Below are 15,833 nucleotides of genomic sequence, written 5' to 3'. Positions count from 1 at the left end.
ACTACTACTATTGTCGCCGCCTTTCAATAATTGATGCAATTAACATTAATCAAGTCATAATGATGATAAATTGTAGGTAGACCAAAGTCAAACGTGATCACTACTAACATTCCAACATCAACCAAATGAGATATATGTTTGTTGCATGCACCCTTTTTGGTGCAATAGCTTTGCTGCGCCACCGCAACCATAGATTAATTATGGCATCTTTTACTGGTGGGTGACATTACACCACCGCCACCACCACTGGGCCATGGAGCGATCCCCGCTTCGTTGTCCCGAAAACTCGTGGGCACGGACGTCACGCCCGCGGTGTCAGATTGAATCTTCACGCTATCGTCCGATTTGACCAAGCAAGCAAGCAAGCAAGCGCCAAATCCAGGGGAGGTCAAAATTTGCAGGAAGGAGCAGAAATTTACGAGTGTTTTCGACTTCCCGATGCAGCTTGGGTAGGTTCTGGGGCTATCTTGAGAGGATTTGGGATGGTTCTGAGCTTAGATTTTGCCGCAATCTGAGCTGGGGTTTTGTTGCTCTTGTTTGCTTGTGATTCACTGTATTCTTTAATGTTACGACCACTTATCATGTTGCAGGATGCCACATTACTATTATGAAATAAGATAAGAATATGAAATTAATGATGATTTGAATGTTCAATACTTGCTCGAGCTTTCTGAGCCACTTCTAGCAGATTCTTTTGGTCCAAGACGAACAGATACTTGTAGAGTAGACAACTGAGAGAGGCAGCTGAAATAAAAGGTGTAATCACAAGTAGAAGAATAATTGTAGAAACAGAATCTACACTTTGAAACGCCTAATGATAGGAAGAAGAATGATGGTAAGAGTACGGCATTTATGGTTCCAAACACCAAACGAGATTGATCATCCATCAACACCATATACACAAATTTCCATTCTTATCAGCACAAGTTATTGTGTTCCCCGGTCCACTATATGCGCATGAAAGAACTGGTGAAGAATGCCCTTCCAAAATGCTCAGCATGTCATTGTTTAGTCTTGACCATATATAGAGAGATCCATCAACTGATCCCACCGTGACGCACTTCGCAGAACTAATACACGGCCTGCTTCAGTTTGATGCAACTCTGTTGCCATTGGCTCTGAACGTCTCACAAATTTCCAGTGTTCTCAAGTCAACTAGGTTATGCAAATTGTCCCTTCCACTTGTCAGCAACAAGCTCTCGCTTTGGGAGACTTTCGATATCAGCATTTAATTGGAACAAAAAAATTATCACAGTACATAAAGTTCCAACAAAGATTTAAATCTTTCTCCTTTGTTCCTCCGTCGAACCTTCCTCTTCAATCTATTTTTCTTCCTCATCGAAACGTCGGTACGCACTAACATATCATGTGTTAGTACATTGGTACAGGACAGCACGTTCCATGCTGCCGGCTAACCAGTACACCGGCTCTGAACAGTAAGTCAAACCTTGGTTTCAAATCCTTAAAAAACACTCTTCTTACAGCATCAATTAATGCACACTTTTTACCTCACTGTGAAAATGATAAATATCATCAAAGATTTTAAATTTGGTCTGCAATGTATCATAATATATGCAGTTTAACCAGTCACCATCTCCTTGAACACACAGAATGTGCATTATACAGCAAGAATTAAGTAGAAAATAATGAACCAAAGTGCATCGACTTGAAAACAAACAAACAAACAAGAGCATACCTGCTGAAAGGAGAGAACATCAGACCTGAAACTTAATTCTTTCTCTTTATCACACTTTATGGAGGATTGAGGAACATTTGGAATGGGCAGACAGTTCACCAGGAAGGACGATGTTGTGAACCTGATCATGATCAATCTCAATCAACGATGGATCCGGGGAATGTCTCTTGCAGTGCTTCAAACGGATATCTCCAGCGATGTCATATCAAATTAAAATATTGAGAAAACTTTTGACTCCTTAATTGCAACAACAATATGATCATTCCCTTCTCATTGCGTTAATATCCACCATCATTCCCTTCGTTAGGGATGACACCTCAATTGCGGTAACAACATAATCGTTCTATTTAAATTGCTTGTACAAGAGGTGGCAGAGCCACCATAGCGTATCACGCAGCATTAACGAGAAGCGCATCCGCTTTGATATTTTTAAAGAGAACGATCATGTTGTTGTCGCAATTGAGATGTCATCCCCAACGAAGGGAATGCTGGTGGATATTAACGCAATGAGAAGGGAATGATCATGTTATTGCCGTAATTGAGGAGTCAAAAGATTTATCAATATTTTCATTTGATTAACTAATAGGTTCCTTGTAAGCACATGAAGCAAGGTTGAACATATCACTTGAAAAAAGTAAAGTAAAAGCATTTCAAGTTAAGGGGGAGTCTTCTACTTCAAAAGAAGATAAAAAATCGACAGGAAGAGGACGTGAGGAGGATTTCATGGTTGAGAAAATTGAAGAAGAAGAGGAAGAGTACACTTTGATGGGCATGATGAACAAAAGCAATCAAATTATGATAAAAAAAACTACAAGAGTGGAATTCAATGTTGCTATCCTAAAAAGTTCGATCACATGAAAGCAGATTGCTAGAAAAAAGAAAAGCAAACAAGCAATGTGGAGAAAAATGAAGAAAATAATAAGTTGTTTATGACTCATTCACAAGTTAATGACATCTCAAATGATATTTGGTTTCTTGATAGTGGATATTCTAATCATATCTCAGGCATAACATCAATGTGTAGATAGATAGTACATCCTAGGGACTCAACGTGGATAGATGGTATTATTTAGAGACTACAAATCTTCTCTTATCTCTTTGTAGCCACATGAATCCGTCATTAAGAAATTACAGATATTATCTCATTTCCCCTTGTTCTTAATCCATCACCTATAGCGATCATGTAAAGGATAGGAAGAGAAGATAAGAGAAGTCTAGTTTTCCTTATAAATTGACATCGTTATAGCTTTTAGCTTCGATGATGATACACTTATAGATCATATTCTAAATAGCATTAAAAAGATATGCATCGTATATTCGTTATCTGATTTTATTTTCTAGCATTAAATTATTTTACATAATATTATAGTTTTTATGATTGCAATTGGTATCAGAGACATGAAATTAAATACTTTATATCATAAATGTATTTTAGATATGTTTTGTATTTAAATTTGTTTATTAGTACTATTCGCTTGTGAAAATGTATTATTTGATTTTGATTTATGATGTTTGAACAATCTATTTGTATTATTGATCTGTTTTCTATCTAATCCGTCATGTTGCTTGCTTGCAGATGAAGCGAGGTTTCTTGTGTTCGATCGATGGATCACTTTTGACAGCTTATTAGCAACAACAATATTATTGAGGGTGGTAACCTTCGATAGTTGCCAACTTAGTCGCAGGCAACGACTTTATAGGCAACGAAAGCGTTATAGATTGTGACAATCGACAACGGCTAACTTACCTTTGTCATAGGTGACTACATTAGAGCCAATGCTTACAGTATCTACAATGACTACAATAGAATCGGCAGCGGTACTAAGGGGGGAGGGGGGGAGGGTGGGGGAGGGGTGAATTAGTGCAGCGGTAAAATTACGTCGGTTCAAAAAACCTTTGTACGGTAAAATTCGATTTTGACGAAAATCATTTCAGAGAGATGTTAACTTGAAAGCGTTTTCGTAAAGATAGCTTGAAAGCGTTTTCGTAAAGATAGCTTGAAAGCGTACGGAAGATACGTAATGGATGTAAAGCAAGTTAAGAGGTTTGCAGTAAAGTAAATTGCTTAAATATAGAAATGCAAACCAGAGGAGAACACGTCAATTTTATAGTGGTTCGGTCGTCATGACCTACATCCACTCCACTGATTCCTCTTCCGTCGAGGCCACTGGCATCCACTATCGATCTTCCTTTATAGGCGAAGATCAACCTCCTTCTTACAGCTCTTTCTCCTTTTACCGGGTTTAGGAGATAACCCTTACACCCTCATTTACTCCTCTCTCAAATTATTCTAACACTTAGAACTTTTGAGATGAGTTTACACAAGATTGCAACATCGTTTCTTTCTGTTTTTACTCTCAAGTCTTGTGTATGTTAACCAGGGATGAGAGGGGTATTTATAGGCCTCAAGTTGATGCAAACTTGGAGCCTAAAAACATCTTATCCCAGGTTTCCTAGGTTCGGGCCGTACCACCGCTTGACACAATCTTGGAGATTGTGCCAAGACGGTGCCACCTCATGAGTTATTGTTTGGGCCTTTCGTTGGGCCCAACATAGTTCTTACATGGGCCCAACTGGCCCCTAATTGGGTTGGCCCAAATCCAATCTCAATTACGTGCTAACTACAAAATCTAAGGCATACTTAAGCTAAACAAGTCCCTAGGTCTTGGTTTCTTCCGGTGATCTTCCGGCGAACTTCCGACGATCTCTTGACAATGTTCTAATGGACTTCCGGCAAGCTCCTGGACTTCACAACGATATTCTTGGTGAGTTTTGATGAGCTTCTTTCGACAAGCTCTTAGACTTCTCGATTGGTTCCTATAGAACTTTCGACGAACGTTTGGACTTCCGACGAACTCTCGAACTCCCAACGAAATCGCGTTCTTGACTCCGGGACTCCATTTTACTTTATGCCTTACTATCATAGTTAATTCTGCATATGTAAAAATACACTTTGATCTAGATAATTATTACTAAGCTTAAATCATGTTGTCCGGCATGTCATTGGTCCATTGACGCTTCATTCAATTCTTCGGCGCATCGTCCTCTCTTGTAGTCTATTACTCAATTGGCCAGTTGACTTTGCAACTCTGATATCCTTGGCACAATGTCCGCTCTTCTTGGCCCGATGCCCGAATCCATGGCCCGAAGCATTCTGTCGATACGTCGACCGATCCTCCGGCCCGACGTCTAATCTTTTAGCATATTTTCCTCTGGCCCAACATGATTCTTCCTGCTTTAATTGTCTCTCCCTGATCGAAGCATCCTGCGTCACTCAAAACACAGATCAAATCATTAACACTTATCAATTGGTTTCATCATCAAAATATGAGATTCAACAATCTCCCCCTTTTTAATGATGACAATCAATATATGACGGAGTTAAAACAAACTCCCTCTATCAATATGTCATATTGATAGAACCTTGAATTCAAGTCCTTGTAAATTTCATCATGAATATTTGTAACACGTCATCATGCATAACATGATCATACTTCTCCCCCTTTGTTATCAACAAAAAGGAGAAGTGTAACTTTCAAGTGTTTGAAATATACAAGTTCAAGTCATTGCATAATAAACATAATTTCGAGTTTTATCATCATGCAATTTGTAAGCTCCTTTTTTTATGATGACAACCAATTGATGACAGTGTTAAAATAAACTCCCGGAATTTAAACAAATTCCCCCTATCAATATGCCATATTGATAGAACCTTGAATTCAAGTTAAATTCAAGTTTTTGTAAATTTCATTATGAATATTTGTAACACGTCATCATGCATAACATGATCATACTTCTCCTCCTTTGTCATCAACAAAAAGGAGAAGTATAACTTTCAAGTATTTGAAATATACAAGTTTAAGTCATTGCATAATAAACATAATTTTGAGTTTTATCATCATGCAATTTGTAAGCTAGAAAATCTAGCAAGTGTTACATAAAGCAAGCTAGTGAGTTTGTCACAAACTTTTTACACCTTTTGGTATATGCGAGATAGTGTGTTTTTGCATCTACTTAAAACGTGCAAGCTAGCATTTTTACGTTTCTAGCAATTCTTTCTCCATACATCATCATGCAAGCTAGCAATATTTCAAAAACAAATGCAAGATAGCATTCTTGTTGAAGTGTGCAAACTAGCAATTCTTGCTTCCTTTTGCAATGTGCAAGTTGCAAGTTTTGCTTCTTGAGATAAGCAAGATATCACTTTTGCTTCTCTTGATATTGCAAGATAGCATTTCTTGCTTTTGATCAAACTAAAAAGTTTTGCCTCTTTTTGCGATATGTATGTTTGCAATTTTTTCTTCTCTTTAGATGTGTAAGCAAGCAAGTTTTTGCATCTTCTTGACTTGTGCAAGCTAGCTATCTCCCCCTTTGTTATTGTCAAAAAGAAGGGAAGAATATAATTTTGTATCTATTTTTCCCTTTGCAACAATTTTCAAAGCATGACAAAGGTAAAGTATCAATCTTATTTCAATATATTTGTGCATCATAATAGTTTCAAATTAAAACATACACAATTTTCATCATGAATATTTCATCATTGCATACATCATTATCATAAGTTGAAGTATTGCATGCATAATACCAAGTCATCATGTATATAAAATATAAAATCATCATTCTAGAGTATTATTTCAGAAAATAATAAATATTGATTTTGACATCATTAAAAAATTCATAGTGTTGCATGCATTTTTATCTAAGGAAAAAATTATAGTGTTGCTTGCATCATCCCAAATCATTTCAAGGCATACAAGCCATAAATACAAAGAAATCATGTTATGAAAGATAAGACCGCTTGAATACTAAAAGACATGATTCATATAGTAAATCTCTTCTTTAAATAAAATACCAAGAATAAAAATCATAGATGTAGAAACAAGAAATCTTGAAAAACAAAATCTAAGAACTCACAAGAAAAATCAAGATTCATTTAGAAAATCTCCTCTTAAGAAGATAACAAGTAGAATCGTAGGAGAACGATTAATAAAAAATCTTGATTCATAATAAATCTCTCAAGTTATAATCAATTCATGAATAGCGAAAGAACATTCATGATTTATTTGGGTATTTTTTTTTTATAAATAACAAAAAGAAGCATAGAAGATATAAGATTTTGATTCATAAATTTCAAGAATATGTGAAAGATTTGGATAAAAAGTCATTCAAATTTAACTCATCAAAATCATTTTCATGGTCAAGAGATTCATAAGAGTGATATAAAAATTGATAAAGTGTGGTATCGCCATGGAAGATCCCACGCTGCATCCTCACGTAGCCCTCTTCGCCCCACTCTGGTCCCCATGAGTTCTTCACTATCCAGTACTTCATCCCATCCTTAGATGTCCCATAGCCTACGATGGCCACTCCATGATCCAATTCTGTTCCACAGCTCACTGTGAAGACACCCTAAACCAAAGCAGCAGAAAAGTGTTGTCTTTGAAACCTGTTTACAGCAAAAGAGAAGCATGGATGAGAGTTGTGCATACCTCGGAGTAGAACTGGAAGTCCTGACCGCTTGCTTCGATTGCTACTGATACAGGTTGGTTCGCCGCTGCTCTCAGCAACGCATCCTCGTCGTTGACGGAAACGTCCTCATATCCATCGATCACAACCGCAGGAGATCTCTCCTATAAATACCAATGATATGTATAGAGTTTACGAAGAAGATAATGACTACAACTAAGCAAATTAACATGTAACTCTTTTTACTTTGCATTGTTCTTGTCGAGCTACATAAGGATAGTTGTCCTCTGTTGTGATCCCTCCATTTCTTTCGATGAAGTCGAATGCATCACCAGTTGTTGCTCTGACAAGGAGATAAGCTCGTTGGTTCTGATCTGGTTTATTCCCTCTACCGAAACTACTGTCGAGAAGGCCCAGCTGTTAGATTATGTGGCCCTATTTAATTAGGTAAGATATATTATAGATATTATTGGATTCTGATTATGGTTATTGGCCAATAAAAAAGAAGTCCGGAAGGAACTCTCCTAATAACTTATCCTAAACCCTCTGCTCTCGCCTATAAATAGACAGGACCTCAAGGGGCTAAAAATATATCATCTGTGCGCATCTAATAGATAGGATCTCTAGGGGTCAAGTGCGTATCTGAGTAGCATCTGAGTGAATTGAGAGATTAAGGTTTTTCTCTTAATTTGAGTCAAGTGAGAGATTAAGTTTTTCTCTCAATCTCCCTCTCCCTTAATCCCCTAATCCATCAATCTAGATGGTCCTGTGAAAAGATGGGAAGAGAGGAGAAGGATCTAGTTCTTTTGCAGATCCTTGCAGATTGATATTTCAAATCCGACGATGGAGCACTTGTAGATCAGATAAGGTTTATTTCTTCTTAACAATAAGAAAGGTATGCATCGTAATATTGTTAGATCCAATTTATTTGATTTCAATCTTGGTATAAAAGTTTTTTCGCATTATAGATAGCATGATTACATATTTTATGCTAACAATTGGTATCAGAGCCAAGTTTTTGAGATCAAATATATTAGATCTATTATTGTTCTTTACGATGCTTGAATGATTCGTCGGATATTATTGATCTGTTTTCTTTCTATATGATTTGCTCTATTATTGATTATGAGGAATGTATAATTTTATGTTTGATCGATTAATTTACTGTTTATTATCATCGATGTTATTGAGATGATCATCTCAACCGCCAAACGCCAAACGCCAAGGCGGCGGCCAAGCGCGAGCAGGAACCGCGGCAGCCGCGCGTGGGCACAAGCAGCGCGGCGGCATGGCAACCGCGCACCGGTGGCGGCCGCGCGTGGGTAGGCCGTGCACAGGCGGCGGCCACGCACGAGCAGGAACTGCCGCAGCGGCCGCTCGTGGGCAGAGGCAGCCCCCCGCGGAGGTAGCGGCCGCGCGCTGGCAACAGCCGCGGCCAGCCGTGCGCGTCGTCCACAGGCAGGAAAGGCGACCGCCGCGCGCAAGCGGCGGCAGCGCCGCACGTCGCAACGGCCGCGCCGCACGCGGCGGCAGCGCCGCACGTCGCAACGGGCGCAGGCATATTAGGGTTTTGGCATAATTACGGTTTTGACCTCGAGGTTAGGGTTTTGCAAAATTACAATTCTACCCTTTGCAAATTTCGTAATTCCAATTTATGTTCTGACAACATATTTACAGTTTTACCCTCGGGTCTAATTTTGCCAAATTACAGTTCTGCCCTTCGTGAATTTCTTAATTTCAGTTTATATCCTATCGTATATTTACAATTTTATTCAAATTGAGAATTTTAAGTTATATTCTCAATTATAAAATTGATAAATATGATTTATTATAATTATGATTATATTTTGGTTATTTGATTGGATTTAATTTTTGATTAAAAAAAACTATAAATTATGGTTTACTTTATAGTTTTCTCATATGAATTATTGATTATACATGTGATAAATAAAATCTAATTATTGTTCTTGGATATTTATTTAGTTATTCACATGTATATATTTAAAATTGTGAAATTATGTTTATTTTTCACATGAAGGCAATGAAGACATGATTTATATATTATCATGATTATCATATGAGTTTTCTTTTGCTAATTAAAGTTCAATAATTATTATGGTTATTCTATTATTGAACTGCTTAGCATTAATGTTCAATAATTATTATGGTTATTCTATTATTGAACTGCTTAGCATTAATGTTCAATAATTATTATGGTTATTTTATTATTAAAACTGCTTAGCATTAATATTCAATAATTATTATGGTTGTTATTCTATTATTGAACTGCTTAGCATAAATTAAAGAAATTTGATGAATATTATTTGTAATTTATTTCCTTAAGTTTTATCTGACTTGTAGCTGCCAAAGTGGCCTTGGATGATAAACTTTTGTGATATGAATTACAATAAAGGTCTTATCATTTATAGGACATTTTGGATTGTATTTTATATTTTTGTATTGGTCCTGTAGCCACCAAAGTGACCTGGACTGATAATTTATAAAATACATTATGTATTTAGTCCTAAATGATATTAAATAAAATAATATTCATAATGGCAGCATGAATCAAGATAAAGGAATTTAGTGAATATTATTTGTATTTTATCTTAAGTTTTATCTGACCGGTAGCTACCAAAGTAGCCTGGGATGATAGGCTTATGGGATATGAATTACAATAAAGTTCATGTCATTCATGGGATATTTTAGACTGTACTTTATATTTTTGTATTGGTCCTGTAGCCACCAAAGTGACCTGGACTAATAATCTATAAAATACATTATGGAATTCATCGTAAATGACATTAAATAAAATAATATTCACGATGGCACATATAATTATGAGATTTAGATAATCTCAAAGGAGAATCTATTTCAAATAATTATGTGATGAGGTAGGATGATACTATTTTGGATATTATTACAGTTTAGGGTTGTATACCCAAAGGTAACAACACTATTCCACAAGAATGGTATCAGTCCTCCATAAGTGATTTTGAGTGAACACTAGATATGTCAATATTTCACCCAAAGGTGAAATATAGATGATATCAATAGTTCATCATATTTTGGAAACTCAAAGCATTAATGTTATATTATTATTGTGGCATTTTTTTTATTGTGTTTCTGTAAATGTCCCTATACTTTCTGAAACAAATGACTTGAGCATATACAAGTTGTATTGAGTAAGTGAGATCTCAGATTAATTGAACAGAACATAATTACTGAAAGTTCTATGAAATAAATAATTGAGGTGACTGATCAAGAAAGGCATAAAATACTCAATTTTATGATACTTAGACTTCAGTACAGTTTACAACTTGCGCATAAGAATATCTAAGGATCAATTTAAATTATCTGATAAGTCATTAGTTGAAATCTTAAAATGATAATATTTGAGGAATTTAAGATTATATCCTCAAAATAAATGATAAAAGCTGTAAGCTCAAGACTCATAATATTTTGAGTACTACTCAAGGAGTAGGTAACACTAAAATAAGGATGAAGCGTAATTTCATCTGAGTTTATAATTATTATATAAACTCATAAAATAATATCTTCACAATAAAGTGTTACTTTTGTAGCAAATAAAATTATGTGAAGAAGAAATATACTATATGATTTGATTTCAAATGAAAAAAGGTATAATTATAACCTTTGTATGGTTCAAATCAAATATTACGGATATTATTGATGGATTAATTTGATGTTTCATCATATGTTACCAATAATAGATATTGGGATAAAACCAAAAGAGAATGAGATATTTATCAATGTAGGGAATTATCTTAAAGTGAAAGCGATATTAGTTTGTATTTATCGTTTATATCTAAAGATGATTCAATTTGATAAAACTTGAGAATCCATGTTATGTTCTTATAATTCTGGGAATTTAAGTTCTTTACCTAGAATTGTTATAATATTATTTCTCTTTTGGTGGTTGTAAACTTACTGTGATTCAATAAAATTAACCTTTGAATTCTGTATAATAGTCTATGCAGAATTAATATAAATCATAAGTTTACAATGATTATATAATTAAATATTGAAGTAAAATTTAGTTTTATAAACTCCTTGAGGTTATGTTTATCACTATATGCTTTTGTCTCATTAAAGAGAGACATTTTATCACCATATAAATAATCTGTTGAGATATGATTATATATATCTAATTTATGTAAAGTCTATGACCATTTACACTCTTGAAGTGTATATAAATGAAGTTGATAGACAATTAGATAGAAAGGTCAATATCATCATATCTGAAAAGGGTGATAAATTTTATGGTATTTATGATGAACCCAATTATAATTCTTTTGCTAGATTCTTGAAAAAATAAGGTATATGATTTACCAGATGTGTTACAGCATAATATGATTGCTGAAAGATATCATCGTACCTTATAGATATGGTTAGGAGCATGATAGATTATTCTTTTGTACCCAAATCAATGTGGAAAAGAAGCTCCAAGGACGACTATGTATATCTTGAATGGTGTTCCTAGTAAGTAAATTACATGACTTCTTTTAAGTTATGAAATAATAGGAAACATGACTTAAGATATTTACATATTTGAGATTGTCCTATGGAGATAAGGATCTTCAACTCACATAAAAGAAAATTAGATTTAATAATTATTTCTGAATATTTTATTATCTATTCAGAAAAGTTTAAAAGGGGTACATATTTTATTGCTCTAATCATAGTACGAGGATAATTAAATCTGGTAACATAAGATTCCTATAAAATAGCAAATCAGTGGGAGTGAAAATCTCGAAATTTAATTTTGATATAAAGGAGATGCAAGTTAATACTCCTTTATTATTCGAGAGATTGTTGTTACTCAAATCATTAAATGATTTGATAAAAGTGAACAACAAAATAACATTACTAAACTCCCACATTATATTGATATCATTATTAATGGTCTTGTAGAACAACCATAATTGATAACTTTGAGAATATCTCAAAATGGAATGAATCATGTCATTTATGGTTATTATGTTGCATATCTACAAGAATTATATTATGATATAGGAATCATAATGGATCCCTTATTGTTGTCATGGGTCATGAAAAGTAATGATTCTGAAAAATAATATGATGCAATAAAATAAGAGTTAAAATTAATAATCATAATGGTGTCTGATAAATTTATCGAATTGTCCAATAATTGTAAAAGAGTCTATTATATAAATGTGGCTCAAAGGACAATGTCGATATAATGGTCAGACTTATGGTTAAAAGTTTTACTCGTAAGGAATGTATCGACCATAACAAGATTTTTAATGAACTCGTTAAGAATCATCATGACATTAATGATTCATTATGAGTTTAAGTTATTTCATAATGATATGAAAATATATATATATTTTTTTTTCTAGCTTTATATGGGTTACTCTACATGATTTACTCTAAAAGAAAATAAAAGAAATATAAAGTTTGGTATGCAAATTCAGGAATCCATTTATGACCTTAAACAAGCTTCAAGGTAATGATATATAAAGGTTCTTGATATCATTATTTCATATTTAAGGTAAATACTATTAATTAGTATTTATATCAGTGGGAGCAAGTTTATTATATTGGTCTTATATATGGATAATATTTTGCCTTACCAATAGTGATCTTGATTTATTATACTAAATCAAGAATTTGTCACTGAGAGTTTTAATATGGTTGATATGAATGAGACATCTTATATTATTAACATTGAGTAATTCAATGATAGACCTCAATGATTATGAAGATTGTCTTAGAAAGGATATATCAACCGAGTCTTGAAATGATTTTAATATACAACTTTGTTCAGTAAATCATAAAAGCAAAATTTTAGTCAATAGTAAATGCTTGAAAATGACTTGAAAAGACTCAGATAAATAAGATATTCTTTGTATATGCGTAGTTGAAAGTCTATGCTCAAGTCTTTGTTAGAAAAGATATCAGTTTTTATAATTAAAATGTTGGATATATATTGGAGTTACCCAGAAGTAAAAACATTAAAGGACTACAGAGAAAGTAATAAGATATCCAGAAGGGACAAATGATTATATGCTCATATGTATGAAATTATATCAGCTTGAAATAATGGTATTTTTCAACTGATTGTATAAATTGCCTCGATAATAGGAAGTCCACCTTACGATTAATATTTATGTAATCAGAGAGGTAATTTATTATTATTAATAATAAAAGTTGATTTTGTGGCATGCTTTGAGGCCACTAATCAAATTTGTGACTGCAAAATTTTTATCTCAGGGCTTGGTGTAGTCAAACTCAATTACCAAGTCGTTAAAGATATTTTATGACATTGTAGTAGTTTTCTTCTCTAAGAATGACAAGTACTATTGCATCTATATGCATTATGGTATAAAGTACTTGATGGTTAGAGAAGATGAGTCCAGAAACATCTAATGTCAATTAATTACTTGAGTTCCACTGTATTGATTGCTGATTCATTCACTTAGGACTTACAGTCTAAAGTATTTTGAAAGAACATGTTCTTATGATTGGGTTTGTGAGCAACCCATAAAGGATATGGTGATGCATGTTTGAGTGGACACTATAAGTGACATTTTTACTTACGTACTTAAAGTTATTTGTTTCTACTATCCTGTTTACAATTATGTATGTACATATTATGATTGAATATGATGACAGGATTGTCTTGACAAGACAAATTATAGGAGTCATTTTGGACTGTATTAGGAAAGGCTAACAGTATTGTGGTACATAGAAGGAAGTGTGACACTGATGGCATATAACCGCTATGACTCATATTGTTAGTCAAACTTAATGTAGTATTATTATTATTATTATTGGACTTATTAGCCTATTTTCTAAAATTCACGCGCGTGTATATAGTTTTTCAAAAAAAAAAATTCAGAATCCAATTGAGTCAAATTGTTTTTAAATAAATTTTTGTTTATTTATTTTTAATTTTTATGTCTTTTTGTATCTTACCAATTATTGGGCCAAGTGGGAGAATGTTAGATTATATGGCCCTATTTAATTAGGTAAAATATATTATAGATATTATTGGATTCTGATTATGGTTATTGGCCAATAGAAAAGAAATACATATTAAAATAGGATTCTTTAGGAGATAACCTTGATGGAAGGAACTCTCCTGATAACTTATCCTAGACCCTCTGCTCTCGCCTATAAATAGACAGGACCTCTAGGGGCTAAAAATATATCATCTGTGCACATTTGATAGATAGGACCTCTAGGGGTCAAGTGTGCATCTGAGTAGTATCTGAGTGAATTGAGAGATTAAGGTTTTTCTCTCAATTTGAGTCAAGTGAGAGATTAAGCTTTTCTCTCAATCTCCTCTCCCTTAATCCCCTAATCTATCAATCTAGGTGGTCCTGTGAAAAGATGGGAAGAGAGGAGAAGGATCTAGTTCTTTTGCAGATCCTTGCAGATTGATATTTCAAATCCGACGATGGAGCACTTGTAGATCAGATAAGGTTTATTTGTAGATCAGATAAGGTTTATTTCTTCTGAACAACAAGAAAGGTATGCATCGTAATATTGTTAGATCCAATTTATTTGATTTCAATCTTAGTATAAAAGTTTTTCCGCATTATAGATAGCATGATTACATATTTTATGCTAACACCAGCAACTTCCTGCAACAATTCATACTAAATTTTCAGTTATTTCGATCGAGCACATCAACAAAAAAATAAAATATTTCGAGCTCACCGCATTTGCCTTGGTCTTTGATAGCAGTGACGGCACCCTTCTGCCTCCAGTCGACGGTAGGAGTTACAACGGTGACGTTCTTGTATAAGAAGTACCCTTTGAGGCTCGCGCTTCCTCTCAGAGTGCTGCGGCGACGAATCGTCGTCCCTGCGTACGTCCTCTTGAACTCCTCCCTCGCCATGTCGCCGAACTTGTTGAGGCTAAGCTTGTAAGGCTTGGCTATCTTGTTGGACGCGAACACGTACTTAGCGTTCTCTTTAAAAACATCAAAGTGGATGCGCTTCTCGTCGACGCTGCGTGACACGCCATGGTGGCTCTGCCACCTCTCGTACAAGTCCCAGAGCTTCTCCTCCGACGCGATGTCATCTCCAGTGATGGGAATGCTCGTGCCCATTGCGAAGGCCAACGCAACAAGAACGGCAGCGAACAAGAATGCTCTTCTCATGGTGGTGAACGAGGAGAAACCAAACACAGGATGGAGGTAGGGTTAGGGATCGGAGGAGGTATCTATAGAGATGTTGGGAGTGAAGCATGACGACTGGGCGGTTAGGAGATTAGGGCATGGGCATGGGCATGGTCATGGGAGAGGCTCACTTTTACGTAACTGTTATTGGCATCTTCTTAAGCGATGCATGCATGCATGCATACGTCGAAAAGGTATCCTCTTCGGGTAGTTTGATGTGCATGGGTTCGGGCAGAAGCTTCCAAGCCAATATGGGAGAAGAGTGTGTAGTCCTATAGAAATGGGAACTGTGAGGTTGCATATCCAAATCGAATTAGCGTTTGATTAGGGAAAGAGATGGATATTATGAAGCCTCATATAGCTCGATGAATTATATTGATCAAAATGTAGCATAAATAAGACTAAAGATTAACTCGATAGGTAAGTCTCTAAGAATAGCTTTTCTACAGCTTCAGATGAAGCATTCCATAATTCATTACTATATTGAGCTTTGGCATC

The 15,833-nt window shown here is 34.8% G+C and overlaps 1 pseudogene; it reads right to left on the bottom strand.

Annotated features, from left to right (window-relative positions):
* Positions 1 to 1,579: 1,579 nt before the first annotated feature.
* Positions 1,580 to 15,317, bottom strand: LOC135589071 (vignain-like; annotated as a pseudogene).
* Positions 15,318 to 15,833: the final 516 nt, after the last annotated feature.

This window comes from Musa acuminata, chromosome BXJ1-8 (genome assembly GCF_036884655.1).
Source record: "Musa acuminata AAA Group cultivar baxijiao chromosome BXJ1-8, Cavendish_Baxijiao_AAA, whole genome shotgun sequence".
Classification (NCBI taxonomy): domain Eukaryota; kingdom Viridiplantae; phylum Streptophyta; class Magnoliopsida; order Zingiberales; family Musaceae; genus Musa; species Musa acuminata.
The sequence above is the reverse complement of the archived record's forward strand: the minus strand, read 5'-3'. Positions and strand labels throughout refer to the sequence as shown.